This window comes from Cavia porcellus, unplaced genomic scaffold (genome assembly GCF_034190915.1).
Source record: "Cavia porcellus strain 051 isolate PalLab524CR breed Dunkin Hartley unplaced genomic scaffold, mCavPor4.1 scaffold_33, whole genome shotgun sequence".
Taxonomy (NCBI): domain Eukaryota; kingdom Metazoa; phylum Chordata; class Mammalia; order Rodentia; family Caviidae; genus Cavia; species Cavia porcellus.
This window is the reverse complement of record NW_026947516.1, coordinates 28,143,019-28,161,561: the sequence shown is the minus strand read 5'-3', so window position 1 is coordinate 28,161,561 and position 18,543 is coordinate 28,143,019.

Here is an 18,543-nt window from a genome sequence, read left to right as displayed (position 1 = left end):
TTGTCAAATATCAGGTGGCTGAGTGTCTTTGTAGTTGTGTTTGCATCTTCTAATCTATTCCATTGATCCTTGAGTCTATTATTTACCAGTATGATGCTATTTTTATCACTGTAGCTTTGTAGTATTGTTTAAAGTCAGGAATTGAGATGTCTCCTGCCTTTGTTGATCAAAGACCTAAATATTGAAACAGAAACACTAAACCTACTGGAAAACAAGGTATGCAGAAGTCTTGGAGACATAGGGGTAGGCAGAGAATTTATGAATAAAATGAAAACTGCACAGGAAACACTTCAAAGCATCAACAACTGGGATCTAATATTATTGAAAAGTTTCTGCACTTCAAAAGAAATCATCAACAGAGTGAAAAGAAAACCCACAGAATGAGAAAGAATTTTAGCCAGCAACCCCTCAAAGGACTTACATCAAGAACATACAAATAACTGAAAAACGTCAATCCCCCCAAATTCAAAGACCCTCTCCAAAAATAGGCATCTGAGATGAACACACAGTTCTCAAATGAAGATATACAAATGGCAAATAAATACATGAAGAAATGTTCACCAGCACTAGTCATTCAAGAAATGCAAATTAAAACAGTATTGAGATTCCATCTCACTCCAGAAAGAATAGCTACCATCAAGAAATCAATTGATAAGAAATGTTGGTGACACTGTGGGGGGAAAAGGAACACTGCTCCAATGTTTGGGGGAGTGTAGACTGGTGCAGCCACTATGGAAATCAGTTTGGAGAATTCTAAGAAGACTAAAATTGGAAGTTCCATTCAATCCAGCTATTCCCCTCCTGGGCATTTTCCTAGAAATATTGAAAAGGTCGTATCACAGTGATATGTGTGCACCCATGTTCACAGAAGCACAATTTGTAATAACCAAATCTTGGAAACAACCAAGATGCCCATAAACCACTGAGTGAAAGGAAAAGATGTGGTATTTTTATGCAATGGAATATTATTCAGCTATAAATGATGATCTTGAGTCTTCATTAGGTAAATGGAGAAAAATTGAGATTATCCTCATTAGTGAAACAAATAATCATATTTGTAAATATCACATCGTGTCTCTAGTGTAAAAAGTAACAATAAATTTATGAGTAATTAAACCCAAAATGTGTAATTAGTATTACAAAAAAGAGAGAAAAAGAAAGTGTTCTTAAGGATATAACTGCATGTATGTTTAAGTGTGTAGGATTGATAACCATATCACTAGGTTTTGTTGGACTGTTGAGCAGAACTGTTTTAAGTCTCCCTGTTTGAATGTCCACTTTGTATGCTTTACTTTTGTAACTTGAACAACTACTTCTAAGAGGACAATATGTAATTTATCCAACTACATCTAAGAGGACAATATGTACTTTATTAACTACTGATTTCTTACTGTTTATTTTTTGAAATTATGTATTATTTCTATCCTTTTTCTGTTTTTTGTTTTTTCTCTTTAAATTAAAATTTGAAAATTATATAAAAAATAAGAGATAGCCTACACATTAAGAGAAAATCTTTCCTACTAACAAAGCTTAACTCTTCAAACAAATATCTCAGTTAATAAATGGGCCTGTTAACTGACCAATTTCTTAAAAGAAGAAACATTCCCACTAAATATACATAAAAAAATCTAAGTTGTTTAACCTTCAGAGGAATGCAAATTGAGCTCCAGCCAGATTTCTGTATTAAGAATACGAAGATAATGTTGGCTACAATGTAGGGGAGGTGGGGTCATCCTAAACACCTAATGGAAAGGAAAATTGGTACAAGCACTATGAAAATCAGGATGGAGTTACTTAAGTTAAAATCAGAGAGATTATTTGATCCAGCTATCCTACTCCTTGGTATAGTCCAACAAGTTTAAACTTGGCATACACTAGAGATATCTATATGTCCATTCTTATTGAACCTCATTGTACAACAGCTAACTTGCAGATCTGTCTATATGCAAAATAGATAAATGGGTAAAGACACTGTGATACACATTCACAATGCAGTATTCAAGTATTAAGAGGAATGAAGTCATGCCATTTTCAGGAAAAGGGTTGTCACTGGACATCATCATGTTAAGTAAAATAAGCCAGACTCAGAGAAGCAAATATCACATATTTTTGCTCATATGTGGAGGCTTAACAAATACAAATTGGGTATATGACACAAAAGTTAGAAGAGAGACTACCAGAGAAGAGGTAGGATAAAAGGGGGCAGATGAAGGGAAAGCCAGGGGACTGACAGGTGAAAGTGACCTGAGCACATTATGTGCATAAATGATTCTGCTAAAATGAAATGCATTATCTATGTAAGTCATATGCACTGAAAAAGAAATTCTAAAATAAGTTCCAAGAGAAGGAAATAACGTAAAGCTTTAAATGAAGACAGGAAGATGGTTATAGTATAAAGCAAGGCAAAATAAAATGTTTTATTTTCTGTTCAAGATTGATGTAAGACAAAATATTTTGTTTGCAATAATGATAACAACAGTATATTCAGTGATTACCTCTCACAAATATGTAAAATGAATGAAAACAACGTTGTAAGAGAAGGGGAATTTGAGAATATTGTATCCTACTATAAAATGTTTGTGGTCTATGCAGCACTAGAGTCTTATCTGAGAAAAAAAAAACTTAAATTAGTTGCAAAAATATTTCAAACTTTGAGAACTGCAAGAAAATAGTTATAACTGATATGTTTGGACAAGAGTACATGATATGATGCGAAATGTTTCACTAGTATTGAGATTATAAAAGAGTAGAATCCAAAAATGAAATAGAAGCCAACAAATAGAAAGCAAAATAAATTAGTACATATATAATGTATACATAATTTAATTCTCCCAGTAATTATCTTAAAATAGATGAAATCCATTGATTAAATTGGAAACTGTCAGAGGAGATCTTTAAAAATCAAAAACAAAGCGGGCCTTGTGGGGCATGCCTATAATCCCAGCACTTGGAAGGTAGAGTTAGGAGGATCTCTGTATGTTCCAGGCCAACCTGGGTTATATAGCGAGTTCAAAGCCAAACTGAACAGTGTAGCAAGACACCCCTTCACCCCCACAGAAGAATGGCAAGAACAAATTGTTTTCTGTAACAAACCCACTTAATTGTAAAGGTACAAACACATTGAAAGCAAAGGAATAGATTCCAGTAGGTGGATTTGTGGCCATAAGGCCAGCTTCTGTGACATTGAGTCAGGAGGCACAGAAATTTGACACCCGCCTAGAGAATTTAATGAGAAGGTATCATTCAAAACATAATAAAATAAATGAGACCAACTATATAGCACAGCACTCCTTGGGCTCAATCTCTAGCATCGAATGAATGAATGAATGAATGAATGAATGAATGAATGAAAAATGAGAAATGATAAAACATTCCAAAACAAATTAAAAGAAAGCTGAGGTAGCCATTAGAAAAACAGATTAAAGATTAAGGAAAATGATCCAAGAGAAATATGGAAATAATTACAAGGGTTTAATTCCTTTCTTGTTGTTTTTTGTGCTGGGGATCAAATGCGTGACCTTGTACTTGCCAGGCAGGTGCGTATGCCCCTGAGCTAAATCCTTAGCCCCTATAAGGGTTTACTTCTAGAAGTAAATACAACAAATTTTACTGTGCATCCACTGAAACACTGTACACCGTGATGAATTGAGTCACAGGAGGCAAATAATGATAAGAACAACTCACTCTTATGGTTGAAGCAATCAATATGCCTCTATCAGCACTTGACAGAGCCAAAAGTCAGCTAATCAACAAACATAGTTGAATAGAATGGAGCTATCAGATAACTACATTTAAATAACTTTTATGCAACCCTGAACATTAGAATTACAAACCATAGTTAACTTAAGCTCACATGGAACATCGATGAAGATAGTCAAAATTCTGTCCATTTAAAACATATAAAGTGTAAACGAATAAAAATAATTCAAAGTATATTGAAAGGTGAATGGAATTAAACTACAAGTTCATAAGAAAAAGTAGGAATAAAATTTCAAAATACTCAGAGATGAAAAAAGCTACTTCAAAAGTACTTTAGGTCAAACAAGAACTCTTGAGACTATTTTTTCTTAAGTAAATGAAATGAACATAAAGATCATTAAAATATCAGTTGCAGTAAAAATTGTGTCTGAAAAGAAATTTATAGCATTGAATGCATCTTTGAAAAGTAAGAATATCTAATAATATAAACTTCTACATTAGAGCACTAGAAAAAATAAATTAATTTCAAAGTAAAAAGAAACAGCACAACAAATAATCAGTGAAACTGAAACAATAGAAAAATCTACAATGAATGAAAATTTCATAAGATTGACAAATTTGAAAAACTTTCAACCACCTTAACTAAAGGAAAAGACTGCTTTTATCAAAAATCAAAGAAAAGCCATCAATATGACACCATGAATACAAATAAGACAATAATGTGTATAACTGTATGAAAATGAATTTAGTGTTCAAGATGAAATGAACCAAATATTTTAAAGACACCTACATAACCACATGGAGAGATAGTACCCCTGCATAGCCCTACAACTATGAAAGAAACTAAAATAGTAAAAATCTTCCAAAGCAGAAATCAGTCCCAAGTCAATTCACAAAATAGGTGAATTCCACTGATTGTACTTTTGAGAGAAGGTCTCACTAAGTCACTAGATTGTCCAGGTTTGGCTTCAGTGGGCAATGTTCCTGCCTCAGTCTCTCAGAGTCCTGAGATTTCAGTTGCAATACTATGAAACATGTGAATTGTACCAAAGTTTGGGGAAGAAATGGTGTCAATTTTCTACAAGTGAGTGTATGAAAAGTTGCTAATGCACCAGTCAGAATAACTGAAGTCCAAACAATGACAAGATAAAATGAAGGAGACCAAATGTGATGGCATAGCCTTGCAATCCCAGCATTTGAGAGGCTGAAACATGAGGACTGCTCTGAGTTCTAGCCCAGCCTGAGCTGCACAATAAACTTGAAACCAGCCTGAATTACTCAGCCAGATCTTGTCTCCCCACACCAAAAAAATATCAAATGGAAGGGAAGACACGAAATAACAAGATGCTTCATGAGTACTATTATTGATACAGAAAGACAGATTCATTAGCAGATCCTTTTTCAGCACCTTACAGAATTATGCATACACATTTCTTGTGATCCAGTAATTGCACTGGTATTTACCCAAATGAACTGAAAACAATGTCCACATGAAAGCTTTTACACAAATTTTCATAGAGGCTTCATTCATAATTGTGCAAGAATAAAAGAAAACAAGATGCCCTTCAACAGACAAATGAACACATAAAGGATAGCACATTTGTACAATAGGATAGTGTGTATACTGAGAAGAAATGAAGTTTCAATCCAGAAAAATACATGGAGGAAACCTAAATGAATTTTGCTTGGAAAATTAGCCGATGTGATGAAAGCTATGTACTATACTTTTTCTCACTCTATGACATTCCAGAACATGAAAATTAAGAAGATAAACAGTACAGGGAATGAAGGGAGCACAGAGGACTACACTACAGAATGGTGGCAATATGTTATACACTGTTGTACTCCATTGCTTTGACGCTGTCCAATTTGGAACCGGATTTAACTCAAGAGTTTGGTCCTGGTTATGCGTCAACATACTTGAGTGTTTGGGTTGAGGCATAACTTGAAAGTTTTCTGACTCAACATTCTTGACAAGCAAAACAACTTGTTTGGCACTACTCATCAATTTTGGTACTCTACTTTTTTCATCTCCTGGAATTAATCATGAAAAATGCCAATGCACCATGTCGGTAGCTTTACAGTCTACAGTTCACATACGCTGTGAAACATTGTAAGCATTCCTGCAAAAATGCATGAGAACACAAAGATCTACAATGTAAATGGTTTTATTAACAGCAAGATGAAAACATAGAGCTAATTTACAAAAAAAACAAATGAGAAAGAATAATGAAAAATGATAAATTATTAACAATATGATCTGATATTTTAAAAAAGTGAATGTGCAAAATACTGATATATATATATATATATATATATATATATATATAATTCATAAAATTGATGTATAAAAGCACAGAAGAACTTCAGGAGTCTTGTAAAAGAAAATCAGTGAACAATTAAAGATATAATGAAAGAAAATATCAAAAAATGAAATAATATAGCAATAGAAAATCATACCATAATGTACAAGTTGATTATAGAAATAATTATTAAGAATTAACAATGGATTTATGAAATGTTTTTCTACTCTCCAGTAGAGCTGTATAATATGTTTATTTCAAAATAAAAATATTTTGAAGTTGTCAAATATTCTTAAATTCTTTAAATATTTCTGCAAATAAATATTGGTGTGAGGATGACAACCAATTCGGGCTGTTTCCAATGACCTAAATCAAACATGAGGCATCTAAGGAGCAAGAAAGAAAAAGAAACAGTATAACATAAAAGCAAAAGATTGCGTATCACTATATACTTAGTACAACCATGCCCTGAAGTAGAGACAGGTTTATGATCTGCAACGGGGGCAAATGACAAATTGTTTAGAGAAAAAGATCTGCACCCTTTTCTCCTTCTACTTTCTTGGTTCATTGCATTTTTAGCAGTTTCACCGGAAGAGTGTGTGGTAGCAGTAGCCTTGGCCAGTCCCACGGGGAATATTAGGACAAAAGAAAAGTCTGAATTAGTTCAGAAATTCTTGAGTCCAGAAATTCTATTCATAACCACATCAAACATTATTAGTGGATGAATGTTTACCATAAATCATTACCTTAGTAGAAAGAACAAAGGCATAGATAGATGTAGAAAACTAAATGTCACAGGGAATAATAAAAAAAAATCAATGTACAAGTACATCCCTCAAAGTTTTACAAACAATCCACTGATGTCATTCAAGCTAGGCTCCAGGCATGGTTATCATATGAATGAACAGTTTGTTCCTTAGGGTTTTTATAGCTATTGTTTGGAGAAAAGGAACACAGTTGGAATACTAATCCCTACATCATCAGTATAAGAAACAGAGTGAATACAGATAAATTTTAACCACAACACAACCAAAAATCATGGTCTACTTTTCTTTCCATACCAAGATTCACCAGGAGAAGGTCAGTATGGGAAGTGGTAGTCAGATGAAGGGTACTCACTGCATTAGGAGTCTAAGAGTGCTGAAATCCTTAATCTGAGGAGTCGATTGTCCAGCGATTAGTCAGAAGACCTGCAGTAAGGACCACATATTACCTATCTTGCCCTCAGATGTCAGGAAACGAAATCCTGGGTTTAGAGAAAGTGCACTCAGATCAGCAGAAGAGAAATTCTGAGCCCCAGAGGAATTATGGAGATGAAATTCATGGAGTCTCATGCTTCAAGGCTGGTTTTAGAGGTCACACAGAACTCCATCCCTAACATGGGAAGATCCTTACCAACACTAAAACTGAGGTGATCCCTCACTTTCTCTTCAGAAGAATCAGGTAACTGAGAAGTTCATTCTATTGGCGTGAAAACCTACCAAACCATGATGATTCTCAAATCACACAAGGACTAGGAGGATTCTGACAGATAAAGGAGCCATCCACTTTATAAAAAAGTATCCTCAAATAATTCTCCTCAGTTTTTCTTTGAGTTCTTATTCCTCAGAAAGTTGAAATCTGTGTTAACTATGAAAAAGTACAAGGAATGGGGTTATTGATCTTGCCTGCAATGGATAACGTAATCCTAGAGGACTACCAACCTGAGTTCTGTGACCTCCAAGGCCACTCCCTGCTGACATCTTAGTTACCCCAACCTGGGCTGTCATTCAGTGATCTGAGACTTCAAATTCCTCCACAAGTTTCTCAAGAGTGACTTGGGAGTTCTTAGTGCCAACTCAGGAATCTAGAGTTCAATCAAGGCGTATGTCTTCTTATTTTTCCATTAAGGCACCTGCCTTGCCAGGCCTCCTGCCTATGTTCCTGCTCACTGCCCCTCAGCTTAGCCCTCATTGTCTGAGATCAGAAGAGTAAGCTACAATGCCATAACAATGCCAACAAGCCTGTGGTGAGACCCACGTCTCAAGAGGTGTGCAGGTCACTGCAGAGGAGGAAGCAGAGACACTTTTTCTTCTGTTACTGGCAACATGTCTCCAGCTTTCCTGATGCCTGAATCATGTTGACCATAAATTTAAATGAAGTCCATCACAGAATTCTTTGCTACAAACTCTTTTTTTTTGTCTTTTTTGTTTTTACTGGTACCAGGGATCGAACTCACGACTGCCTGCTTGCAAGGCAGGTGCTTATGCCACTGAGCTAAATCCCCAGCCCCTGCTACAAACTCTTTAGCAAGCTGGGGCCTTCCACTGAGGGGAAGCTTGAATGAAAGTTGGGTGTTGTCCAAGAAGGGACTCTGAATGGTGCCCATGGTTGTGAACTTTATAAGGACAACCATGCCACTGAGAAAGTAAGCTAAGAATTTCTGAGTATTTTGGACATACATAGTAGAATAGGAAGTTAAACTCTGAGAAGCCCCAAAAGCTCGTGCTGCATGTTTTAATGCACTAAATAAACCTGAATCTCTGCCAGGTGGCCAATAGTGATGCCACACGCTACAAGCTACTTTGGGGGTCATAGATCCTTTGCCATAGCCATCAAGAAGCAATTCCAGAATGGTTGGGCAAAGATCAATTATACTGTCCTGAGTTTCTTCCCTACTCTGTTAGAAGGGGCTTACAGAAATAAAGAGAAAGAGTAGCAGAGAATCTCGCAGGTGTGAGAAACACTGTGGTCAAATTCAGGGTTCATCTCACAGATCTCTCTCATACTCCACCTACACCTACTTTTCTGAGGTAGTGTTCACATGAGGTCAAATTACAATCAATCTTAAACTGGGATACCTCACACTTAATGGTAATGATAATCATAATCATAATCATAGTATTTTCTGGGTTTTCTTCTTCCTTATTTCTATGCCACATATGTTTTGGAATCACGGTATCAGTACTTAATTTTGGCTCTATGTCTCAAAACCATATATTGTGCTTGACGTTTGGATTTAGTCACTTGAAACATATTTTGAAGGAATGAGCATAAAATGACTAAGTGACTTGAGAGGTTCCTCAGGCATAGAAGAGTGCAGCAATTTACACTGTACAAGGATTCACACCCAGTCTATAATTCATCTCTTTCCCTACACTGTCTTGTTTAACTAGAGAAAATTCAAGTGTTTTCTCTGAAAATGAAATGGGATCCATCATCTTAGGTGCAATTTAGCAATATATGTAACTTACATAAGACCCACAGCACAATGGTAGAAAAAAATCGGAGTTATAGTTAATAACACTGATAATTATTACTAAAATTAATTCCCTTGATGATAGTAACCATGTCACATATAATTTTCTTTTTAAGATATTAGGAAATTTACAAGTTAAAGTGACATAGAAATCCACATAAATGAAATGCTTCTGAATATGTAATACTAATATTTCCATATTGTGGTCTGCTGTTTAACTAGGGTAAAGAAGTCTTAGACATCTACAGGCAGCTCACATGGCCTGTTTTCGTCAGCAACAAAACTCTCCCTCTTAGGTGTCTTTGCTTTCAATGTATTCCATTTTTACTCGCTTTTGCATCATATTCTATGAAGCTCCCTATGATATCTTTTAAAATTTCGCCCTGAGTAACAGTAATACAACATCTCTATATTGGATCAAAATCTCGTGCCATAGTATTTCTGATTAATCAGACTATCTCTTTCCTGACTAAATCAGACCTCATGCAATCTGAAAAGAAATACACTGTTGTCAGTCAAAAATTTGAGATTCTTAGTTATTTCATTCCATAGAGTTTTGTACATAAGTAGGGTTATCATAAATGTAGATACTCTTTTAGGGAAAGGATTTTGTAATCTGCTCTTTTCTAAACTGTGCTATTATACTATAAGTTATGTAGTTCAAAACTGAAATGTTGAAATTAACTTTGTAGAAGAAAGGGTGATAAAATATTCATATCTTAATATGTAGACATAGAAATCAGAACGATTTCTTATCTATTCTTCTGGGTTCTGTCTAAGGTACTTGAGTCATGATGTAAAAACAAAGTGAGTTCTGCATGAAAGAACCTTAGGCCGCCTACTTAATGATATCCTTGTGACTATCATGCAAGTCTATAAACTCCATGAGTTCTGCAAAATGACTGACACACTCATCCTAAGAATGTGTTTAAACCATTTAATAAAACTAATATCTATAATATTAGAAGAAAAAGACAAAAAATAGATGGAATGAAAAAGGGAAAGACAGAGAAGTGTCAATCTTCTCTCTGTCTCATGAGAAAGAATCTAAAGATGCCTGGCATCCAGGCTGGAGGACATGGCCACCTAGGAGCTGAAAGGTTCTATTCCGAGAGAGGCCATAGGAACTGTCCATGAACTGAAAGCAGAATGTAGCCTTCTGAGCACGGTGCAGAGAAGAACTGGGCACCAGGTTAAGTTCACAGTAGAAGCTTACAGGAGAAAACACTCAGGGAAAAGGATTCTAGTCCTGGAAAGGACTATTTGCATAAAACATCAGCACAGGAGCAATGTCATGTTTCAGGGAACACTGGCTAGAAATAACAGGCTGAATAAAATGAAGGTCAGCAATGATTACTATTTTTTCATCTCTACCTAATCTTGATTCTTCTGTGTCTTTCTCTTTGTCTACACACTCTTTGATACCAACTGAGATCTGTTTCATAATACTGAGAAGAAAATGAGTTCAAGGAGAGATCTGCATCAGGTGACATTAGTGGCACAATGCAGCTTGGAGAAAATTGGAGATTGGGCTCCAGGGATACCTTCGTCAAGTTGTCTAAACGTAGGGTCATTTTAATTTTATCCGTTTCTATGTGAATTTAGGAATTACAACTTGTAATTAGACACGAATTACATGTATACTATAGAGTAACAAAAGTATAAAAGATTTCCAACATTTAGAAACCGACAGAAGTTAATATAATTTTGATCTCAGATAAAACTGTCCAGCATCAGGATCTTTAAATTTTAAATTCATAATAGTTATAATACAGATGCCACACTATTGTGTACAGAACAAAGATAAGCATAATGCAATCATACCTACTAAGTAAAACTGCACATTCCTCAGCGTATAGTTGTCCTCTCAACCTGATTGCAACTCAGCCTCCAAGAATTTCTGCAAAGACACACGTTCTTTAAGCCCTCCTTGTTCACTGTACAACCAAACAATCTATTCTATATTTGTTTTATATAACAGCCGCAAAATCTATCACTCTTTTATACTCTGGAAAATCCCATGCAAGGCAATCTGATGAAAGAGATCTTTTAGTGGGGTGGCATCTAGTTCTCTCTCAAGGAAAATGTGGCAACACACAGGGTATGCAAGGATCTTCATTAGTTCTACTACATTCTTAGTTCTGAATGACAAAATGCTCCTGAGTAGTGGCTTCTATAAAGCTCACCCAAAGAGACTGCTTCCTGCATTTCTCTGAAATGCTCAGGGAAAAAAAAAAAACAAAAAAAACAAAACAAACAAACAAAAAAAAAACATTTAAAGCGTCACTGAAAACAAGAGTCTAAGGCACCTTGCTTTCCTACTCAGGTTTCTCTCTCTCTCTCTCTCTCTCTCTCTCTCTCTCTCTCTCTCTCTCTCTCTCTCTATGCTGAGAATAGAACTCATGACCTCAGGCTTCTCATGAAGGTCCTTACACCTAATTTATCTCTGCCTGACTCACCACCCTAAGGATACTTCCCAGAAATTTTCTATAATGTCTTGAATGGTTCTGTCCTTTTACCACCCCTGTCAAAATCCACAAGTTAAAGACTTCATCTTCATTTTATGGTTTATGGAGCTAGGTCTTTTACAAACGGGATGTGGGGTTATGAGACTGTGTCCCCATATTGTGGCTTTTATCCCTGTGGAAGGGGAGTCAATCTCTCTCAATCTTTCTCCCTCTCTGTCTCTCCCCCCCTCTCTCTTGCTCCTCCCTCCCATCTCACCCTCCTTATTCCCTACTCCTATGCCTTCTTTCCCTTCCCTCTAAGCTTCTCTCCTTTTCCTGCTTCCCCCTCCCACTCTTCTCCCTCTTCTTCTCCCTCCTCCATCTCCTCCCCTTTGCCCTTCCCCTTTTTGTTCCTTCTCTCTGTCCCTCCCTCTCAAAATCCTCCATATTCATGTGAGGAAACAAAATGAATCAAAGTGTTTCATTGGTTTTCCAAAATTCATTGAGTATTTCTGCTTCTGGACAACACCTATGAAAAATCATAACTTGAAGTACTAATATCTAATGTGACAGTATGTCATTGTGGGGCTTTGGCAGCATAGTTAGACTTTGAAGTATTTGTGGGAATGTGTGAGTATGCATGTAGAGATTTATAGCTTACTTAAAAGTCCAAAAGGGTAGTCTAGTAGCCTACCAGTCTCATTGCAGCTCTGCTCTCCAAAATTCTGAATGGTTCACCAAGACTTCTTTAGTCTTCATCCAGGTACGACCATATATCCTGCGAAAATGCATGTGTATGGTTAATGCATTCTGATGAGGATACACTAAAGATAAAAAAAATTCAAAAATGTTTACTTTTGCTTCTCAACAATAAGCTGAAATCACATATAAAACATTCAGTGATTTTTTTTTGTCTTTTTTCATTTTTATCGGTACCAGGGATCAAACTCACGACTGCCTGCTTACAAGGCAGGCGCTTATGCCGCTGAGCTAAATCCCCAGCCCCAATTTTTTTTTAAAGCTATTAAAAGCAATAAGAATATTTAAGACTTAATCTTATTTCAAAATTTCTCACCACTGTGTTACTGTGTATTTGGTAGGTTCTGTAACATTTCCATTAAAATTCCCTGTTCTAAAGTAATATTTTCTAAACAGGAAATGTGAAAAATCATTTTTTATGTTTCCCAGTCTACAGTGCTTTGTCCTACTTGGCTGAATCGATTTACAGGAATGGGCATCACAATCTTACTCACAGTGTGGTATGTCATAGCACTACCTCAGCGCCCCCATCTTTAGCTCACCCCAAAATTCAATGAAAATTATAATCCAGCAGAAACCTGCAATTTTCCAAGTTCCACGCTGCTTTCTTAGGAAATTTCGTGTCATTGTTCTCAATGACACCCTCATCACATTAATTCCTTTTATGGTGTTTAAGCAAACTTAAGCAAATTTTCTGTAAGACTATCAAATCTTGGCTTAACAATTTCTAGTAGCAGAGACTGGGTCTTCATTATGTGAGTACCAGTGCACTACAACAAAGTTTACCAAAGGGAATACAATCAATTAATATATGCTAAATTACACTCAAGAATTATGAGGGCAAACTAATAAAGATTTAAGCACAACTTCCAGGGAAGCACAAAGAAATTGTTTACAATACTGAATTACATGAAAGAATGAAAAAAGCAAAACGCGAACATGTCATAAAATTTTTCTCCATTGCATCACCCACTGCTGTAGGATTCTTTAACTTCTGCAGGAAAAATTTTCTGTAGTGAAGCCTACTTTCTGAAACTGGGTATCCTGAAGCCTCAGACATCAAAGGGCCTGGCAGGAGCAGCAGGATGCTTGGCAAGGGAATCTGCCCTAGGTTTGCCTGTAGAGACATGCTTGGCAGAAAGCCAGACTTCAAATTTTTCTGTCTTCCCTCTTGCAAAGTCTTCTCAAAGAGATGAGAAGTAGGTAGGGCAAATTTTATTGACCCTGGGTGAAAAACTTCATGATTTTTTGCGTCTTGACAGTGGCATGGGCTTGGGGGCCTCACAGGAGCTCATGGTGTGGCACCTAACTGTACTCCACGTAATTTAGTCTCACGAAATCTTGTATGAGGAGCATCTTCGGCTCTCCAAATATGTCATGCTTCTTGCCAGGATACAGTTGAATCCTTTTCAGGAATTTCCAGATGCCTTCTTCAGCGGCACAGTGGTCTTTTATGAGGATCATGGCAAGGATTTTTGTCAGCACCCGGACTTAGGGTAGCTGCTGCCAGGGCGAACCCTCCCATTGTTGGGGAGTCTCAGCATGCTGAAAATTTTTGTAGGCATGATGGCTGCACCCCACTTCTCTCACTTCTTCTGCAAAGATCACTTCCAGGTGGTCACAGGCACTTCTGAAAATCTCAGGAAACTCTTGTCTGTACTGTTTGCTAGCAGAATGCAATTAACTCTTCCCTGGGGATGGCCTGCTTCTAATGAGATTTTTGGAACATGAACCATTCCAGCATATCAGACGGATATGCAGGATCTTCTTAGAAATACTCAGTGGCATCACTGGCCAGAGAAACCCACTCTTCATGGTTACAAGTGGAAACTTTATCAGAACTGACAAAAGAGCCACCAGCCGAGAGACCACCAGTAGATGGTGACCTCCTCCATGGTGTCAGAGGAGGCCTACACGAAGCAGCACCACGTGATCTCTGGGAAAAAGAAGACTCTTTTTCCTCTTCCTCTTGTTCCTCTCTGCCTGCAGCTGCCACTTCTACTTCCTCAGCTGCTGCTTCTGACATTAGTGCTACAACTTCTTGTGCTAATACCCTGATTGTCACCTCTGGTCTTTGAGTGTTTCTCATGAGCATGGCATTTACTCTTGTCACCATGAGGTGTGATAAATCCGCTTAGGCCAAGAGGGAGGGGCATGGGGAGGAAAGCTTGTGCTGCAGGCACCTGCAGGAGGAAAAACAAGATTGTGTGAGCATCTTCACAGAGATGTCCCTTACGCTTTAACCCAATAGTCCTGTAGAACCTGTAGGTTGCTGTGAGAATGGTGCACTATGAACAGTGGATCTGCTTTAGGAAAACTGGCCTTTTACAGAAGGCAGGAGTGAGCTCTAAGACAGATCATGATTTCCCTTTCACTGGTGTCCTTGAGTGGTAAAAAGGCTATGTATCAGAGTACTCTGTTTGTGGTTCTGGGTCCTCTTACTTTCCTATTATACCTATCGCTACTTTCATAGATGTCTTATACTTCTTAGTTCTGCTTTTCAGAATTTGACTTGTCCAGCTCAAAAAAGAAACATTCTGTATTTCACAGTCCATAGGAAAAGAGTAGAAGAAATTCTATGGCAATCATCATGTGATGGGCTCTGCCCCACTGAGAGTTATGCGGAGCCAACCCTCTCTCTCATGGGCTGCTAAGGTACATGTTGTAGCTTGACATAACTGACACCATCTTGAGCCCTACATTTAACTAGTGCCCTGTATTTGACCCAGGAAAATAAAAGATTACTCAGAGTATAAGTCCCATGAAAAAAAGAAAATGGGCTATACCTACAGGAAAACAATTAACCTGTTCAACAAAAGAAACAAGACACAGGTGTCAACCAAAAATTAATGGAAGATTCAAGCTAAATTGTTTCCAACAGGATGTCTTTTGTAATTCTTCTCTCTTTTAAAAACTCTGTAACTTTCCAGTTTGGGGCCACTTGTTTGGACCCTAACTGGGGGGGGTGTCTGTATACAAGTAGTACTGAACTCAGTTAATTAAATTTCAAATTTATAAATTTGGCTGCTTAGATTCCTATATTGTTGTTCATTAAACCTCCTCATTTGGGGGTTTGACTGAGATTATAGGATTCAACCCTGTCTTTGAGGCAATTGTTCCTCAAGGGGACTGCCAAGAGACATTCTTTGCCCCTGAGGAATCTCTCTGTTTCAAGGAAAAATCAAAACACCTGGACGCTAATTCAGAGTGAGCAGTCCAGATCCTTACCAGTAATATTGTTTTAGTTGTTGTGGGTGCTGCTTGCGGGTCTTTGGAGACATTGGATGCAACATTAAAATCTCCAAGACCATTCCTGGACAATACTTACCTAGGACTTGTTCACTTGTTGAATGCGTTTTCAGTGAATTTCTGTCTTTGTTTTGTTAATCTTGTTTGATATCAATTTAATGTTTGTTATTCATCTGTTATTCATGTAATTGGCTCATTCTGCCTTTTCTTTTTGTTGCCTTTGCATTGTGTTCTTAACCATTTTCAGGAATTTTCTTGGAGAGGCTCTTCCTATGGTGAACCTGTTTACTCAGAGAAGCTCTAAACACTTTTGTGAATTTAAATGGCCCACTTTCTTAGTTTCTTGGCCTCTGCAAGGGACTTTTAACCTCTCTTTGGGTTAACAGGACTAATTCAACTCTCTGAAAAACAACAGCACTGCAATTGCAGCTTCCACTGCTACTGCTACTGTGGGTACCCCACACAGCAGGTTCCCCAGTGAGTGGTGTACTCTCTCCCACCTGCAGACCATGCCCCTGCATTCTGAAACCTGAGACCTAGATTTCTCTGGGCTCCCACTGCAGAAAAGAGCTTGGCCCCCCTTTCTCCTCCGCATTCTCAGTCAGAGCAAGGCACCTTAACTGTTTCCTGCCAGTGACTCCCAGTGCAGCACCGGCAGCACAAGCCACTAGACAGCAGCAACCCAACCCTAGAGAAGACGGAGTCAGAGCCAAAACCAAAGCCTATGCTGTGCGGCAGGGGCAATGATGGCTTCCAGGTCTCCAGGGCCAAGAACACAACATGGCAACGGCACTGCTTCCCTGATGGACGTAAGCCCGGCCAGCTGTAGTGCCCCTTTTCTGGGCTTCTGCTCCAAGCCCCTCACTCACCTTATTCCAGGAAAGGAGGCTATCCTATGGTTTTTCCAGACTCCTTCGGGTGCTTTTAAAAGCAACTACTTAAAAGTCAACTAATCTATCTCAACAGAGGTAATTTTGGGACCTGACAAGGCTCCATCTGCGTTCTTGGAGAACCTTCTATACAACTACTGATCCAGCGGCATCTAAGAATAGACATGGCTTAAATATTGCATTTCTCTCCCAGTCAGCCCTAGATATTAGGAAAAAGCTTCAAAGGCTAAAAAGATTCAAAGGCCCGCGCAGCTGTGCACACAATACACAACTGGCGCTGGCTCTGGGAAACTGGCGCTGGCTGTTAGGACCTGGTGTTCTCCTCTGACCTTGGCCCAGCTACACACTTCCTGTGCATCTCCAGCTGCCAGTGAGGTACTTGTGGCCACCCTGGGACCTTGGCCTGCACCTAGTGGATGCCCAGACCCAGGACATCTACTGGGCCCTCGGGGATACTCCCTACCTCCTGGACCCAATACTGCTGTTGATCTTCAGCTCCAACTTTTCTCTCAGAACCTTGGACTACAGTGTATTAACTGTGCTAACCTGAAGGGAGATTCAGTAACTGCCTCACCCAAACAGAAGATCTCAGTAGGCTCCAGCCAGTGTGGTGAGTATGCTCCTAAAATATAGATGTACAGTGGGTAAATAGGGCCAGTAGTAAAGCTCCCTCCAACTAACTGTAAGACCTTGGTGAGTGAGTGTGGGTGCCTCCTTCCTGCACACAGAAAACATCAGGCAGGTTGAGGAGTGTGCCAATAAAGACTCCCTCAACTTGGAGAAAATCAAAAGAGCTTATGAGACACACAGGCACACAATAGGGACACAATATGGCCTCAGTCAACACAAACACTATAGACAAGGAGATTTGTTGAGCTGGAATTACCTGAAGATAAGCTAATAGCAGGAATGAAAAGTTGACCTACATCAGTACTACTAGGCTTGTCAGCCTAGGAGGAATATAGGACTCACCCAACAAGCCCTGTAGGGGGAAATCAGGTGACTGGCCCACATTTTCACTGTGGGACCCAGCAATGGGACAAACATCAACCTTACATTAGGACCCCAAGATACACACCAACAGTTGACACTAGTGGGACTGAAGGACCAAATATTAACTCGAATGGGAAAATGGCAAAATGAAAAAGCAAAGTGAAATCTCAAACATTTAGTCCACCAGGAGCAAGTGCAGGAGACACTGAAATAGAATACTCAAAAGTAACATATCAGAAATCTCTAAAAACATAGCAAGTGGAAAAAAAAAAAAAAAAAAAAACTCCATGAGGCAACAGAGGAAATCAAAGTAGAAGTACTCACCCATGTAAAGACAGAAATATCAACCTTAGTAAAGGAGTTGCTGAGCACAGCAAAAGAAGAAATACAGAAAAAAAGTACCAGACCATGGGAAACTGATTGAAACCTTGAATGAACAATATAGAAAAAAAGCAGAATTCATGAAACAAACTCAAAGAGACATCCAAGAAAAAAAAAATTCTATACAAAGCTATCAAAATGGTTTAAATGAAGCTGAGGATAGGGTTTCAGACTTTGAGGACAAAATCACAATTAGCGATGATGAAAAGATAAAACTTTTAAAAATAAAAAAGCAGCATGAAATGACAATCCAACAGCTTCAAGATGATGCCAAGAGCAACAATAGAAGATTAATAGGCGTCAGTGAAGATGCAGGAGTAATGCAAATGACATAACTAAAATATGCACAGAAGAAATAGCAGAAAAGTTCTCAAACATGGGGCAAAATCTGATACACAGATAAGTGAGGCATATAGAACCCAAACAGTCACAACCAACACAAATGTACACGTATACATATAATAATTAAGATCTCAGACATACAGCATAAAAACAGGATACTAAAAGCTGCTAGAGAAAAGACACAATTCACCTATCAAGGAAAGCCCATTAGAATCAGAGCAGACTTTTCAGCACAAACCCTC